We start from the raw sequence: 18,617 nt of genomic DNA on the forward strand, positions 1-18,617 counted from the left end.
CAGACGGGGACTTGAATCCAGGTCTTTCTGGCTCTGGGAATAGCTCCTTTTCCATTATGCCATCTTGCTTCTATAATAATATTATAATAATGATTTGTTATTTCATAAAGAGGTTTTAACAAGTTTAAATCAAATTGCTATAACAAACAGAGAGGCCAAGGGAGCTGACAAACACTTGACTTACTTGCCAAGAAGAGAGATAATGCAGCCAAGGGCAAAAACTGTCTAGAAAGTAGAACTGTTTACAAACTGTCATAGAGAAATACAGTGGACAATTATGAGCAGTGTTGTCTCATAAAGTGGAGAGAAACGGTGAAAGGCAATACTAATTTAAAGAAAATGGAGGGAGACATAAAATAGCTGAATCAGACCAAGTCTACCTAGAGGAGATACATGCTGGAGATGACACAATATGCAGGATTAGGAGATGAAGTCACACACAGTATATACAGCAGGGGAAGGTGCCAAAAGCATGGGGGAAAATCTTAGATCTTATTAATACATAAAAGAAGACTGAGAGTATCAAAACCATAAAAAAACTACCAACTTATTTGCCTATTTTCTCATCTTTATAAAATCTGTATACGAATAATATATATCAAGAATATCCACAATAATGGTACTGGAAGGTAAAGTAAGATTTTCAAAAATGATATTCATTAATCAAAATTATCAACATAGTTTTACCTATAAAATGCAGTAAACGCTGGAGAAAATACATAATCCCTCTGTAAGGTACTGTTTGTTAGAGCAAAACACTGCCTTAAAGGCACTCTTTCAAGTGTCTCTAATGAATATATAAATCAAAATTATGTGCAAATTCCTCAAAAGACATAGTAATAGAGATAACTTTGATGACCCTTCAATCGTTAACATTAAGCAAGGTATAAACGAGGTAAATAATGTTGACATTGAAAGGTGAACCGCTGTCCTGGATGAAAGCCACAATGGAGTCCAAGTTGAAGAGGGATTCCCTAAGGGTGACTTGCATCCTACAGGCATTCTTGTTTGCAAATGTCATTGTGCTTCATGTATCAAGTCCTGAGCTTTCTGCGCAAGATCCTTAACCTCTCCCCAATCATCCACATAGGAAAAAGCAGGTGAATGGTGATGACCGTTGCGTAGATTGACGTTGAATTCAATGCAATCAGCTTTATAGAGCTCTTTCTTCAGTGATTCTTGGGAAGACAGTGCAAAGGGACCAACAAATTGAACCAAAATCAAGGTAGGAGACTCATCCTTTGGGAAATTGTAAAATTATTCAGATTTCAAACTTCTTCCTAAAACCAAGGCCTTTAATTATCAACATTCCACCAGTAGTACTGTGACACGTCACAGGATACTAGAATCTCTGAGGAAACAAAATGGGGTATCACTCAGAGGTCAATGGAAAGACACAAGGTAAGTGTAAACAGGTTGTTACATATGACAAAGAAGGAAATAGGAATAATAACTGAGGAAAGGAAATAATCATAGAAATTTATTATCCAAAAAGATGACAACCTGGTCAAACAGAAAGAGTAAAGGATAAAGAATTAATAGCTTAGAAGATCTGGGAATAAGAAAGGATCATTTGAATTGACTCCATATGAGAAAGCAGCTTTTCTTTAAATTAAAGTACTATCTATTTTAACTAATTGTGAAATATTTTTAAATATCCCATAGTTAATTTTGCATAACATTTAATTTTTAGATTTGCCAGAGGTATTAGGGAACTTTTTAGTCCAATCCTCTCTTTTACAGATAAGGGAATTAAGAAATAAGATCTCATTCAATCAACAAACATTTCTTAAGTGCCCACTATGGGCCAGGTTCGGTGCTAAGTGCAAAAAATAATGCCACAAAGAGGTTACATTCTAACAGGGGAGACAAAGTACATACACACATAGGTGTATGTATATAAATGCATGCATGTATACACACATATGTATATTCAAAATATAGAAAAAGTAAAACAAGGTTTTTCGGTAGAAGAGGGAAGCACTAGTATCTAGGAGAATCAGAAAAAGCCTCATGTAGAAGGTAGCCCCAAATATGAACCTTTGCAGCCCTACTATATTTGGGATTTAATAAACTATGCTCTACTTATCCAGAGTCATCATTAGTGAAAATTCGCTTTTAAACATTTAATTGGTTAAACCAAAGCATTCTTTTTAGTTGTCTAGCTGATTTGTTCTATGCAAATTTTTAAGGTCCCTGGGGATGCAAAGCAAAATTTCAAAGAAAGCAAAGACCAAAGACCTACAAATATTTTTCTAAGTAATATATCACTAAGGGATATTTAAGTTGCATGTGTTTAGAAGCTGAATCAAGGAAAATTGATAGTATTCCCCTTGGACTTAATACATAAAACACTCCTTTATACTCTATCTTGAATATTTGATAAATGTTTGTACCATGCACCTGGCAAATTGGTCTGGTTTGAGTTCTTGCTGGCAGACATCTCCCCATAATTCATTCAGTTTGTCCTTGATTCATCCAGTGAATCTTTTTTCATATTTGGAACAGTGGTATAGTTCCTCAAATTTCAGGTCCTGTAAGATAGTGAGAAGCCTGAATGAACCCAGTACTAACTATGTGGCATACACACACACACATACTCACCTATATGAAGATATATATATATACACATATATATACGTATATATAGTTATGTATATGTACATATGTGTCTGTATGTATGTGCATGTGTGTGTGTGCATGTGTTCGTGTATAATTCACATTAGATGCTTTTAAAATGCATTTTAAAAATGAGATAGAAAACAACAGAACAAGATGAAGCCTTAGTCGTTTTCCTCCAACAAGGAGTCCCCATAAATATACTAACATAGTACAAGATTCTATGACAGATGCGACCATGGAGATAACTTTGTTGAAGGATCTTCTGATTATCAGTGTCAAACAAGGTAGAAAGCAGGAAAACATATGCTTACCTAAGCTGTGTGCTAGAGCTTGCCAGGGGGATAACCGATGTATCACTGAGATAGAAGGAATACCTGACTGATGGTGAGGTTTTCGAAATACTCCTCTTTTCAGATAATGTCATATTTATTATAGCCATCCCTGACGTATATTGAAGTCTCCTCAATCACAGCCATCACTGATGTTCATAGGATCATCGATTTAGAGTTAGAAAGAAACTTAGAAGTCCAACATCTTTATTTTACAGATGAAGAAATGGAGTCCAGAAACTAAGTAATTTAATAGAGCCCTAAGTACTCACACTATAATAACAATATTGTCAACATTATAGTATGCTTTTGAAGGGGCAGACTACAGTCTATCAGTGCATGGTTCTTGCCTGGATAGGCACTTTGTTGTTTTTCAGTCATATCTGTCTCTTAATGGTCCAGTTTGGGGTTTTCTTAGCATACTGGAATGATTTGTCATTTATGTCTCCAGCTCATTTTATAGATGAGGAAACTGAGGCAAATAAGGTTAAATGACTTGCCAGGGGTCACATAGCTTGTGTCTACGGCTGGATTTGAACTCGAGAAGATGAGAGTTCCTGACTCCAGGCCTAGCCTTCTATCCACTATGGTGCCACCTAGCTTTCCTGGGGGTTCCACTGAGATAGGCATGACCAGTGAATAATATGGTGGGCCTTGTATCATTGAATATTTACTGCTCATTATGTGCCAGGTACCGGGGATACCAAGAAAGGCAAAAATGCCATCCTCAAGGACCTCTCATTCTGATAGAACAGATAGGTGGAATGGCATATGTTGGTAACCTGGAGATATATTACAGCAACAAAATAACACATATAGAAAGTTCTCCCCCTACCCCACTGTTTTGAGATCAGTGAACAATTTACTGAAAGACACAGGTAAGAACTGCACAAGGTGATAATAATATTAACTAGCAATTACACAGTACCTACAATATGCCAACTTCTCACTGTTCCATGCAATTTACAAATAAATTTCACTGGATCCTCACAACAGCCCTGGGAAGTAGATACTATTATTTTCCCATTATGCAGTAAGGAAACTGAGGCAGAGACTGCATATAAATAATAACTGTATGAAGCCGGATTTGAACTTCGGTTCTTGACTCCTCTCTTGCCCATGAGAAAGCAGCATGGAAATTTACACTGGTAAAAAAGAGGTGACAGGTAGATTTTATCTATGTTCGCTTTGCACCAGTGCTAAAAGTTCTGGGTGGTTTTTATTTATATAATTTTTTATACAGTATGTACTTTTCTTAGGTTTATAATTTATTGAAATATGATATCCATTTTTATTGCAACTTTTAGTGAATCTGCTAAATCTTAGGTTATCTCTCCTTGGCTGGTTTTTTAAGTTTTTGATACTACATTTCTTAGATTTTCTTCTGTTTTCTGTTTCTCTTTTTGTTTTTTTTTTGATATTTTTTATATTGTTGAGTCATTGTTCCCTCTCACTTCTAATTATCAGAGCATTCAGTTCTTGAATGAGGTTTTCCCTGTCAGCTCTAAGAATGTCAAGTTTTAAGTTTTCTTGCCATTCTTTCCCCTCTTGATTTTCTATTCTGTATCTTGTTTCATTTCCTCCAGGTATTCTTGCTGTCTCTGTGGTCAGTGCCTTTTTTCCTCTGAGATTTTTATCTGTTTTTGTTATGATGTCCCATCTTTTTCAGGGGCATCTCTCAAATCAAGGTAGCTCATGATGGTCAGAATTTTCCTAAGTTTGCTTATGGTGAGACCTCCCTGTTTCTGCTGACCAACCCACTTAACTGTCCTTAAGCTGACTCTGGCACAGCTCACTTCTTCAGTTTCAGGCTGGTTTTCTTGCCAAGACCTCTATTTCTGCTTCTTTTGCTATCCATGTTTACCTGCACTTGGATGAGTTTCCTGATATTACCTTTCTATCTGCCTCTGTCAGCTTTGGAGATGTTTTGGGGCACTTCTGGACTGGATGGAGGTGCTTACTTCTCAATCTTTTCAGTTTTCTGTATGTCTGAGGCCATTTAAAGGTCTAGTTTATGCTGAAGACCCGGACCTTTATGTTGCAATCTTAAGAAGAAATTGTCCTCCTTCAGTCGCCCTCCCCACCATAATTTACTACCAACTTCTTCAGAAAAGTGAGGGATATACAGTTCCTTACCTATTCTTGGGGATAAACTTGGTGATATTGTACAGCATTCAGAATGTTTTTTCTTGTTCTTTCTATTTACATATTTGTAGCTATTGTGTATATTGTTTTCCTGATTTGACTTATTTCATTTGGCATATTCATTGTTTTTTATGTTACAGAAAGGCAGCTAGGTGGTGCAGTGGATAGAGTGCCAGGCCTGGAGTCAGGAAGACTCATCTTCCTGAGTTCAAATCCAGTCTCAGATACTTACTAGTTGTGTGAACTTGGTCAAGCCACTTAACTCTGTTTGCCTCAGTTTCCTCATCTGTATTAAGTGAGCTGGAGAGGAAAAAGGCAAAGTACTCCTGTATGTGGCCAAGAAAATTCCAAATGGGGTCACAAAGATGAGGTCACACAAGTGAAATGACTCAACAATATAGATATCATGATAGTATTCTATTACATTCATGTACCACAATTTATTTATCCATCCCACAGTTACTGGACATCTACTTTGTTTCCAGTCCTTTGAGCAATTCTGTGCATATTTTGGTGAAAATGGTACCTTTCTGGCTTTAAACTCCTCTAGGTATAGATCTGTTAGTGGAATCTCTGGGTTAACGCTAATTGATTCTTAATAATTTTGGTCAAACACAACTACCTAAAAAAAGACTACTAATAATATTCTTGCATTATAAGAAAAATTGAAAGATTGTTATGGTAAGGAGCAAAGCACCACCAAAAATAATCATTTGCTTAGCAGTGACTTCTTGTGACTTCCTCAGGAAATCATTTCAGATTGACTCTCAAATAAAAGAGATATTTAGGGTTTTATGTGCCTCTGTTAGTATGAATGTCAGGAAGTGCACTCGAATTAGATGACTTCTTTATATTAAAACCCAGGTTGACAGGATGACACCCTAAGCTCTTTGTTGACTGACCAAACTAGGCAGTTAAAGATAGAGTCCAGAGGCACATCTCAAGCAGCCTACCTCACAGAGCTCATCAACTTATTTGCTTTTGACTGTTGGTTAAGAAACAACAACATATATGAACGTATATTTCACATGGTGAAATGTTATTTTTGCCTCAAATAAAGTATTTTTAAAAACTACTGTAAATACAGGAATTGATTCTGTCGAAGCATAATTGATGCATGTTGGATTGTGAGCAGAGCCCCCAGGTGCTTGCATTTGCTTAACTTAATGATCTAGGGAACAATAAAGGGAAGCGGGCAGGTCACAAGTTTTGTTGAATGTTGGTAGAATAAGTGTTCTTTTGATGGACCACATCAAAATATTGAACCAAATCATTTTGGGAAATGATGTCAAAGTTGTTTTTTTTAAAATATTCTTTAGAATTTAATTTAATCGGGCTTTTTATAAACTTTTATTGCATATTCTTAGATCATAAGCTCCTAGGATCATAGATATGGTTTAAGAAAAATAAAATCAATCACAGGAACCCAGAGGAGTAGTTCTGAACCCTCCATCAAATGTAACATTTCATAGGCATATTGTAGGAAATGAAAGCTACTGTTTCCTAGAACAAAAGTTTGCAAAGGATTGAATTGAATGAATGAATAAACAACCTTTATTAAAAGCTGATTCGGTACCAGTTCTCTTCTAGGTACTATGGATGCAAATACAAGTGAGATAGTCCTTTCCCTGAAGGAGCTTACATTCTAGTGTAGGAAACCACACATATGGGGGAGTGGTGCCTAGGGAATGAAGTTTCTGTCACAGGAATTGTGACTGGATCCATAAGACAGTCAAATGTCATGTCCTTTCCAGGAGTAAATTTATATTTAATTACTGTCTCTGAATTAAGAAATGGACAAAGAGAGAAAAGTTGTGGAAGGAAGTGTGTGCAGTTATGGACACATTCACAGAGCAGATGACAAGATATCCAGGTAGGTGGCTGAATGGTATGTCATTTAGTTATAACTCTTCTGCCTCCAAAAAAAAAGGCTTCTGACTATAAAGGAATATGATTAATTTTGGGGGGAAAACCTCAGATGGTCTGTGATTTCATATCATCATCATCATCATCATCACCATCATCATCATCATCATCATCATCACCACTCCCTCCAGCTGTAAAGATTGAAATCATTTGATGAGATCAGGATAATCATTCAGGTTCTATTTATCCTTGACTCTAACAAGACTCCTTTTCTAGTTATACAAATCTTGATGATGTCTTGATTTCTACCATTATTCTATGTAACCTAAGTCCCAAATCTCATTGGTGTGGGATTCATTAGTGGAGCTCAAGGCCCTGTACTTGGATGAGGGGTGAGGCAAAGGGGTGAGAGAGGGAGAGAGGAAAGCTTCTATCTTGTGACTCACAGCAATCTCTTCCATCTCTTTGGGCTCTGTCTTTGCTTTGAGTGATTCTACCAATCAGCTTTGAGAGAGAAGATGCGTGATGCCAAAGCAAGGATCTGAAGGGAAAATAAGACTCTGGGAGGCAGCCAACATGAGAGGAATTAGAAATCTCTATCATGTCCCTACCCCCAGCTTGCTATACTAGAGGCTTTGTAGAATTTCCCCTTGGTGAAGTCTGGGACTATCTTAGTTGGGCTAAGTTTTCTTGCTCATAATAGGTGAGGTCTTTCACTCTGTCTTGTCTGGTATTTGTTCTCCTATGTATACTTTCTCTGATTTCTGTTTTACTATTGGCTTGGATTAATGAGTTTCTTGGATAAATGGGTTTGTTTGAGTGTTGGGTCTGGAATTAGGAATACCTGAGTTAAAATTTGGCCTCTGACACTTATTAGCTGTGTGATCCTAGGTAAATCATTTAACTTTTGTCTGCCTTAGTTTCCCCAATTATGAAATGATGATAGTAATAGCACCTACCTTTTGTGAGGATCAAATGAGATTATATTTTTAAAAGGTACTTAGCACAGTGTCTGACACATAGAAGGTGCTTTTTCCTGTCCTCTCCCCTTCTTTTTCTCCTCCTAGGTTCATAGAATCATAGACTCACAGGTTTAGCCCTGGAAAGGACTTTAGGGGTCATTGAGTCCAACCTCCTTATTTTAAGGATGAGGAAACTGAGGTATAGGGTGCTTTAGGAAATTGCTTAGTTAGTAATTATCTGCAGCAGAATTTGACCTCAGGTCTTCCTGGCTCCACATCCAGCACTCTGCCTACTATGCCACTTAACAACATCCAGCAACCAGTTTTCCCAGCTAGTGAGGATCACAGTAGAATTTCCCTTTGTTCTCCATCATTTATAGTAAGAAATTATCATTTAGGCAAATCAAGAAGTTATTTGTTTCTTTAGTTTTGGCAGAGACAAAATCCCAACAGAGGTAGGGGTATTTGAAAGGAGTCACTGAAGGTTTTAGAACAGGGAATTGTCATTGTCAGATTTGTGTCTTAGGAATGTAACTTTGACAACTGTGTGAAGGAAAGAGTAGAGAATCTGGAGATTGGAGGTTGAAACACTAATTAGGAGGCTATTATATAGACCAGGTGAGAGTTGATGAGGGCCTGAACTAGGCTGGTGGCCCTGTGAACGGAGAGAAAAGGATGGAGATGAAAGATTATTATAGTTATCTCCTTGGTTGCATCTATAAGGTGATCTTTAATAATTTTAATATATGCAATATACATGCAAAATATCTTTAAGTCTGTATTTTGTTTGTATTAGTCAAGTGCTTTTTGGGGGTAATCAATAAATCAGCAGGACATTTTATTCTCTATAATTCTTGTATCCAATTGTGAGATTCTGAAGGTATAATACATTGTACTCAAGGAAAACAATATACAAGATAACCATAAAAAGGTAAAAGAAAATAACATTGAAAGACATCAGAACTGTGATTAATACAATGACTAATCAACTTTAGAGGACTCAGAGTTCTCTAAACAACTGTTTAGTTGTTTCAATTCTTGGCAGAGAGGTGATAGACTATAGGTCCAGGATGAGGCATATGTGTTAGATACGGCTAATATGTTGATTTCTATTGCTTAACCGAAATTTTCTGTTACAGGGTAGAGTTCTCTTATGAGGACTTTGGTTACACAGAGAGGAAGTCATTGGGAAGTGATATTGACTTTCAGAAGAGAACATCTATAAGACTTTTAATGAGACATAGGCTACTGTATTTTGTAGAAGTCAACCAGTTCCCTTCTTGAATTTTTTAAAAATCATGAATAACCTTGATGAATACATATATCATTCTTGTAATGGCAGTAAACATGTTATCATAGTAATTTTTATATATGCTTGACAATCCTTCAAAATTTTTTTTCTAATTTGGGGTAATCTTAGAAATAGTTTAAAATTAATCATTCACTCATTAAACAAAGCAGTATCTTTTATTATCATTAATAAGAAACAATCTTTTGGTTATATAGCCTTTATTTCATGCTCCTGAACCTTATTAATTGCCTAGTATGTATGAATCACTTTTTTAGGATGACAATACAAAGGCAAAAACTATATTGTTGTGTTCCTCAAGAAACTTATATTCTATGTTGTTTGTTCCCTTTAAAATTGTGTTATATCCAGAGTAGATTTCTTTGTGCATTTAGTAAGATCTAGCTACTATTTCCCACTTGTTTTCAAGAGAATCATAAGTACATTGAACCAAAATGCAATGGAAAGACAAGTGGTGGACATTAAGTCCTTTGCACCATTTTGCAAATGATGAATTGTATCTGAGAAAACCACCATCCAGAATGAGTATGACTGGAAGGGAATGGGGCTAGTAGCAAAGAGAGCTAAAAGACAGACAGATGGAGCACTGCATTAGTACCCACAAAATATTAAAATAAGTAGAGGAAAACCTCTAGGTACATTCTCTGTGAAGAAGTTACAGAAAGTTAAGGACAAGATTTGCACTGGATGAGAAGATGTGAATGGGTTTCAGTATGTATCAAGGGAAGGAGTAGTTCCCACTCTGAAGAAAGCATAGGACTATTGAAGTACTGAAAGATCAAAACATGTAGACATATACACATACAATCTATATATGTATACATATATGCATATGCATGTGTGTATTGTATAGTTATGTGTATACCCTACTGGAGCTAAAACTTCATGAGCTTAGGGGTGTGTGTGTGTGTGTGTGTGTGTGTGTGTGTGTGTGTATGTGTGTTTGTGTGTGTGTGTGCTCATGTGTATTTACATATATACACATACTAATGAATCTGTGATCTCTTCAATTTGGGTATTCTCTACAACAGTCTCATCCTTGAACCATCCTGATAATTAGCTGTAAATTCCTTTGACCTTTTGGTTTCATTAATAGAAAGAATGTTAATTTTGTTACTGTTTAGTTACTCCAGAAGTCTATCCACCCATTAGTTATTAGACAAGGACTTCATGTTCAAAGGGGCAGCTAGGTGGTACAGTGGATAAAGTGCTGGGTCTAGAGTCAGGAAGACCTGAGTTCAAATCTGACCTCAGGCACTTACTAGCTGTGTGACCCTGGGCAAGTCACTTAACCCTATTTGCCTCAGTTTCCTCATCTGTAAAATAAGTTGGAGAAGGAAATGGCCAATCATTCTGGTATCTTTGCCAAGAAAGCCCCCAAAAGGGTTGGATGCAACTGAATAATGACTAAAAAATTTATTTTTCTTGATAGTTTGAAAGTTATGTACTTTGCTTCTCCTGTCCTTTTTTTGGTGCTAGTGTACTACCATCATTGTTGAAGCAGAAGGAGATTGCATAGGGATGAGGGCCATTTGCATTTTAATTTGTTTCACTGGTTTCCAAGGTCAAAGAATCTAACACTAAATGACCAGTACACTAATGATGAACTGTACCATGTTTACCTAGACTGGTCTTTAGGAATCAGAATTAATGCATCTCTTATAGTACTGTATTCAAAGTCATATCAGAATGGGAGAATTTGTTTGAGATTGTCCTTTATCAGAATTGTCCTCAAGAATCTATGGTTACTTCTACACCGTGATGAGACATTAAAAGTAGGATGGGGCTTTGTAGAGGATGCACGTGCATACAAGAATATCCCCAATCAGTCAATAAATGTTAATTAAATGTCTTCTATGTATCAGGGACCTATCAAGGACAGTCTTTACCTTCAAAGAGCTCATAACCTAATGGGGGAGACAGTAAGTAAACAAATATATACAAGCAAGCTCTATACAGCATAAACAGGTATTATCAAGAGAGGGAAGACATTAAATTACAGGAGTTGGAAAATGTTTCTTGTAGAAGATGAGGTTTTAGTTGGGATTTGAAAGGAAGTCAGGGAAGCCAGTAGGTGGAGATGCAGAAGGAGAGAATTCCAGGCATAGGGAACTTCCAGAGAAAATATAGTGTCTTTTTCATGGAACAGAAAGAAGGCCAGTGTCACTGGATAGAAGAGTATATGACAGGGAATACTGGAAAGGTAGGAGTGGGCTAGGTTATAAAAAGCTTTGAATGTCAAATATGATTTTGTATTTGTTCTTGGAAGCAATAGGGAGCCACTGGAGTTTATTGAGTAGGGAGGTTGGGAGTGACACAGTCAGAACTGCTTTTTAGGAAAATCACTTTAGTGGCTGAATGGAGGATGGATTGTTGTGGGAAGAGACTTGAGGCAGGCCAACCCACCAGCTGTCTTTTGCAATAACCTGGGAGTGAGGTGATGAAGGCCTGCTCCAGAGTGGTGGCAGTATCAGAGAAAGGGGCATACTTAAGGGATGTTGCAAAGGTGAAATCAACAGGCTATGGCAACAGATTGGAATTGGGGGATGGGAGTAAGTGAGGAGTACACGTTGAAACCTAGACTGTGAGCCTGAGGATCTGGGAAGACAGTGTTGCCCTCTACAAGGAGGGCAGAAGTAGGAGGAGGGTTTAGGGGGAAAGATAACAAGTTTAGTTTTGGATATGTTGGAATACCCACACATAGGTGTTATGAATGATAGAGCTTTAGTTTATTATGATCACTAAACTTTAATTACTCCATATTTGTCATGTAAATCAGTTTTCCATCATGTGCTTATATAGCTGTTCTAAAAATCTTAGTATAGTTTTAAGCTTTATTAACTTATAAACAGGAGCACCCTGTTTACACACACACACACACACACACACACACACACACACACTAAAAATCATTTCTTTAGAAATGAGTGATAGCTCTAGTTTTGACTTTTCATGTATGACAACGAGAACTGTCATAAGAATCTAGTGTTAATATCTATGCTAGGCAAGTGTAGACATGAATTTATATACAAAGATAAAATTTTATTCCTTGAAGTCTGCTTTTCATGATTAATGTACTGAAATGTATCAATAACAGTCTTTTGACTTTGAGAATAGAGCTATGTACTTAATTTAGGGAAAAAATGTAATTCTGACCTTCTGTCTTTTGTCATAACCAAATTTGTGTCATCATTTCCCCCATCAGTATTGAACATCGTTTGTCTTCAACAGTTTCAGCTCTCAGACTACGTTCAAATCTTTTTTTTCTCCTAACAATTTATTTCCATTATAGCCACTTTCTGTCAATATCAAATTCCCACCAGTGAAAATGACTAGAAATTATTTCCACAGTTCAGGAAAAACTGAGAGTTGATGTATTAGCTGCATAGTGACATGCTATTCCAGCTTTTCCACTGGTGAGGGAAAACAGGAATGTGGTACTGTAAGCAGCAGCCATAAAAATGATTACTCATGGGACAAAAAATGTCCCACTTTATGTAGCCTCTGTCTGTTTCTTTAATGTGATACACTTGAGCGTAAAAATAAGACCCTCTGTCAGGATTATTAATTATCTATTCTAGTTATAGAAGACAGGATTATGAAATGTCTTTGAACCACTTGACGTAATGGGATATTTTGGTGAATTGCACCCATGCTGCCACAAGGGCATCTGCCAACCTGAGAGTGCTGTCTCATCTGCTGGTAAGGTGGCCTCCATGCTGTGGTGGCCTCATACACTGGTACCACTGACTGCAAGAGGACAGAGTAGCCAATTTTCCTCTTACTTTTCTTTTCCTATGCACTGAGGTGCACATTCATCTAACTCTGCTTTATTCAACTATTACACCTTCAGTATACACAGAATCATGGAAGAAGATGGATTTATTTTAACTATCCACATCCCTTCTGCCTTCTACTTTTTTTTTATTCAAATGCTCCAGTGGGGCTATGATCTCATTATTCTGTGTATTTCCTCCTACAATACAGATTATAATTCATCTGTGCCTGTCCATTCTGAATGACTCTCATCCATAAGTCTACCATAGGAGATTCTTCCAAAATGCTGGGAAGTGGGAAGATTTCTCACATTCTTTTGACACAACGAAGTAGGTTGCTTATACAATGGTTACCTTTCAATCTCACTAGATAACCAGCCTTTCTCCTTTGTTGTCACATCCATTGCTCTTTGGAACATCTATTTCCATCAAGGATAGCACTGTGCCTCTCTCTAGTTCCCCACGCTTGACTCCTCACTATCTCTCACCTCACATATCCAAAAATCTTATTTGTTTTACTTCCACAACATCTCTCGATCCATTCCCTCCCACTTGAATTTTGAATAGTTGTAAAATGAAAGCAGCAAAAATGTTGCTTTAAGATGTATTTTATGACAATGAATTTTTATTAACACATTATATATGTTTTTATATGTACATGCTGTCTCTCCCAATAGAATATAAGTTTATGGAGAGCAGTGACTGTTTCCTATTTATCATTGTACCTATCAGGAGGAGGTGCTTATTAAATGCTTGTGAATTAGTTGATTAGGTATGAGCTTACTTTATATGAATGCATTTGCCTGTCAGTGTTGTAAATTTTTAGCTGAGAGAATGCATGTCCTCAGTAGTAGTTGTGAATTATAAATCTTAGTGGAGAGAATATAAGAGTGTTTATCTTGGTTTTCTTTCACAGAGATTGGAAAGTCACACCCTCTTTCACACCTCATTTACTTTCATATAACCCTTGAAAAAAGTTGTCAGTTATTTTACTCTTGGCTCCAACTTATATTTTAGCAAAGGCTGATTTAAATACATTGACTCCAGATTTTTCCCTGTAAGGAAATGACATGTGTGACTGAACCTACTCTCTTTTAGTGAAGCCCTTGCTTAAAAATCAAGACAATTAATACAGATGTGAAGTTGAAAATTATAATGGCAGTCACAATAGAGCTTGGTTTCCCTTTGGAAGTCCCCAGAGTCTTAGGTAGCACCTTGTTAAGTGAAACATGAAAGGCAATGTTCAAGTGTCTACCTGATTCTTAAAGACCCTTCTTTTGTGAGGAATGGTCAAACATATTCATAAGTGGAGTGCTTGTGTTAAGCAAGAATGATAGTCAGATCATTCTTGGTTTTAAAGCAGAGCCATGGCCAGGCTTTGGTATGGAGCATTTCTGGCAGTTTGTCGAAGGCAAATAGTTTCCACCTGTCAAGATGATTTACCCATCAGCCTGTCTGAGAAGAACCACTTACTGACAGAAAACACAAGTCCTTGTTCATCTTAACAGACTGGCTTCTTTTTTTCCCCCCTTCCAGTTGCTAAATTAACCAGGAGGCAAAACCAGCCAGATTGATGCACCCAAGGAACAGCTGATTTTCCTGACAACGTAAAGGAAACAGGAAGTATAATAGCTTGCATTTTTGCCTAATGCAGATACCTGCAAAGTACTTGGCTCATTGCCTGTGATAATGTATCATCTATGAGTTCAATGCTGTGTGCAGTCAATGTAACATGAGACTGTCATCACAATCTTCTCAGAGCACCCACACATGTGTATTTATATTTTTTCTGATGACTTTTGTATTTTGACAGTTCTTTAAACTGCAGCACCTTCCATATTCATCTAGTGTGACTAGTTTTAAATTTCCTTTTAGAAGGTGCAAATCAGACTTTCCCAGTGACCTGTTCGAGGTGCAAATGAATGTTAGCACAACATTTCTAAAATGGAATAATTTTATATTTTGCACACATGGAGATAAGAATACATATCCACTCTACAATGGTGGTATTGGTTGTTGTAGGATTTTAAAAATTATTATTCAAAATGGGAAATAAATGTGTGAATTTAACTGGGGTGTGTGTGAAATTCTGTATTTGAATAGTCTGGGAAACTTGATAGTAATTGGCTCTAATACCAAGAGAAATCAGAAGTGCATACCATTTCTGCAATTTCAGACTGCTTTGAGAGATTTTAGCCTGCTTGATACTGAAAGGTTAGATGTTTGCAAACAGCCTACAAAAGTTAATTCTCTTGTGATTTAAAATAGCAAAAGGCATTAAATGATCTTTTCTATTACTAAAGCTGCCTGACATCTAAAGTGCCTGAATCTGACAAATCCAGCCCAATTGAAATAGGGCTTAACCTTTTCTCTCTTACCAATCAGTGGACAATGGGCCTCAGCTGCATGCAGTATTAGGAAAGCTAACCCAACCTTCAGGCCAGCTGGAAGACAAGGCTGCTGTCCTTCTCAGCCAAATAGACACTTGGCACCCAATTACCCTTGGGCAGAGGTTGAACATGGTTTGAATGAATCTTGGATTTGATGGTGCTTACCTCTTCAGGTTGATAACATTGGGCACCCTCGACTCCTTTCATTAACTGGCCTACTACATAGATGGCAGTGCTGAGAGTCAATAGCCAGCCTCTAAAACAGTTGGTTCTTTTTTTTATTATTTGTAATTTTGTCTATTTGCACATGAGCCTGGCAGCATATGGCATGATGGATTTTTTAAAAAAACCCTCAAAAAAACCCCATAAACACCCATCAAGTAGGCTGAGCATCCAGCTCTCAGCATTTGGGAGTCTATGTTGCCTGTTCCACCTGCCACTTGTTTGGGGGTCAGGACACAAAATGATGACCTATTAGGTTTTCTTAGCCAAGCAGGGCTCTCTAATGCCATGATTTAATTCCTAACAATACTGCCAGAAATGAGTATAAGTGGCAATAACCACCATGTCAATAGCAAATCTGATTGGCCAAATATCTAATCTGTGCAGTGCTTAGTATTCTACTCTAATTAGATCCCTTCCAGGATGTCAGGAATGGTAAGGGAGAAAGACTGCTTCTAATCCAATATTCACAGGTCAGTTTTGAGTAGAAATATGTAGGGATGTACAGTCATGTTATCCAACCACACTAATAAAGATCACCAGGAAACAGAGAGGAAAAATATAAAGATTTTTAAAGGATTTCCATTAGGAGAAACCAATGCAGCAGCATCCATCCCAAGGTCTGCTGCCTTATTTGAGTCTGATTATTGCCTCATAAGCAATATAAATTGCCTAAACACACAAAAGCTACCAAACCTAGTTATGAATAGGTAACTGGTAATAGCCCTTACTTCTCTTTAAGTACCCCAACTAATGCTTTCTCCTACACACTATCCAAAGGATGACACACAGGGCAGTTCAGCCATTTCCAGCAAAATAGTCTTAGTGCTAACCCAGTCAACCTGCTATGTGCCATGTACTGTGCTAAACACTGAAGATACAAATATGGATAAGAAAAGACGTCCCTGCCCTCAAGGACTTAACAATCTAATGGGAGAACACAACGTATAAAACCAAGCTGAAAAGGAAGGTGGGGTAGAGGAAAGCAAGGTATCTGGAATGATAAAGTCCAGAAGTAATATGCCAGATGGGAAATGAAGAGATGGCTAACCTGGAGAAACTGCTTAAACTAAAGTTCTCCACCCATCATGCAGAGGGGTTCCCATATAGTGCAAACAGTACATCAGTTTGTCTAAGGTTTTCCATATCCTTTTAAAATCATCTTTTCCTGATATCTTATAGCATGATAGTACTCCATCTCCTTCATGTATCATATGTTATTCAGCTATTTCTTATTTGATAGACATCTCCTTAAGTTTTCAGGATTATTTTTGTCCCAACAAAAAATGCTGCTACAAACTTTTTTTTTTTTTTTTTTTTGGTGTGTGTAGATAAAGGACCTTTGCTTCTTCAATACCTTTTGGCTATAGGTATAGCAGTGGTATAGTTGGGTCAAAGGGTGCACTGTTTAACAACTTTTTGTGTATAATTACAAATCATTTTCCAGAGTGGTTATGTCCATTCATATATCCATCAGCAATGTATTATTGTGCTTATTCAACCACAGTCCATCCAATACTTATTTTTCTTTTCTTTTTGGTCATTTCTCCCAGTCTGATGAGTATGAGATGGAATCTCAGAATTGCCTTAATTTGCATTTCACTAATTAGTAGTGATGTGAAGCATTTTTACATATGGTTGTACATAGCTTGAGTTTTTTCTCTTGAGAATTGTCTGTTTACATCCTTAAAATGTTTATCAAATAGGGAATGGCTATTCTTCTTATAAATTTGACTTCATCCTATATACATATATATATATGTGTATGTACATATATATGTATATATGTTGCAAATGAGATCTTCATCAGAGAGGCTTGCTAAAAATTTTTTTTCTGTTAATTGTTTTTCGGCTGAGCTGCCCTGTGTGTCACCCTTTGGATACTGTGTGGGAGAAAGCATTAGTTGGGGTACTTAAAGAGAAGGAAGGGCTATTACCAGTTACCTATTCATAACTAGGCTTGGTAGCTTTTGTTTTTAGCTTTATTAGATTTATTTAGGCAAAAATTTTTAAATTTTATATAATCAAAATTATCCATTTTATCTTTTATACTCCTCTCTACTCCTTGTTTGGTCATAAGCTTTTCTACTATTCATTGATCTGTTAGCATTTTTTTCCATGTTTCACTAATTTATGATAGTACCTTTTATATCTAGTTCATCTACCTATTTGGAACTTGTCTTTGTATAAGGTACAAGATTTTGGTGTAGATCTAATTTCTTCTACAATGCTGTCCAGTTTTCCTAGCTGTTTTTGTCAAATAGTGAGAGCTTATTTCAGTAATTGGGGCCTTCATGTTTATTAAAAAAAACAATAAAAACAATTGCTTCCATATGTTGTATACTCATTCTGTTCTACTGATCAATCTCTATTTTTAACCAGTACTAAATTATTTTTAATAAATTACTACTTTGTGATAGAGTTTAATATCTAGCATTGTTATGCCCCCTTTGTTCCCATTTTTCATTATTTTTCTAAGATTCTGTACCGTTTCTCCTTCATATGAATTTCATTATTTTTTCTTATTCTATATAGTAATTTTTAGAGAGTTTGGCATGGATTGGTATCATCATTTTAATTTTTTGGTTTATCCTACTCATGAGCAATTAATATTTTCCCAGTTATTTAATTTATACCTTTATTTCTGCAAATAGTTCTTTGTAGTCATATTTGTATAGTTCTTGTGTGGATCTCAGGGGATAAATTCTCAAGTATTTGACATATTCTCTAGTAATTTTAAATGGAATTTCTTCTCTTCTACTGGGTTTTATTGGTACTACATAGAAATGATATCAATTTATTTTATATCCTGCAAGTTTGCTGAAGTTATTATTTCAATTAATTTTTTAGTTAACTCTTTAGGCTATACCATTATGCAAGTTAAATTTTGTAAGTAATTTTATTTCTTCTTTACCTAAGGTTATTTGCTCAATTTCTTATTTTATTGCTAAAGTCAGCATTTATAGTATTACGTCAAGTAGAAGTGAAATCTCAAA

At 36.4% G+C, this 18,617-nt stretch overlaps 1 long non-coding RNA gene across 1 annotated transcript in view; it reads left to right on the plus strand.

The window, feature by feature from the left end:
* LOC140505944 (uncharacterized) overlaps positions 1-18,617 on the plus strand; it is a 77,118-nt gene that overhangs the window by 10,978 nt on the left and 47,523 nt on the right. Inside the window, exon 2 of the long non-coding RNA XR_011967713.1 lies at positions 1,091-1,225. This is a non-coding gene — a long non-coding RNA (uncharacterized lncRNA). The remainder of the gene's footprint in view (positions 1-1,090; positions 1,226-18,617) is intronic.

Source organism: Notamacropus eugenii, chromosome 5, assembly GCF_028372415.1.
Source record: "Notamacropus eugenii isolate mMacEug1 chromosome 5, mMacEug1.pri_v2, whole genome shotgun sequence".
NCBI lineage: Eukaryota > Metazoa > Chordata > Mammalia > Diprotodontia > Macropodidae > Notamacropus > Notamacropus eugenii.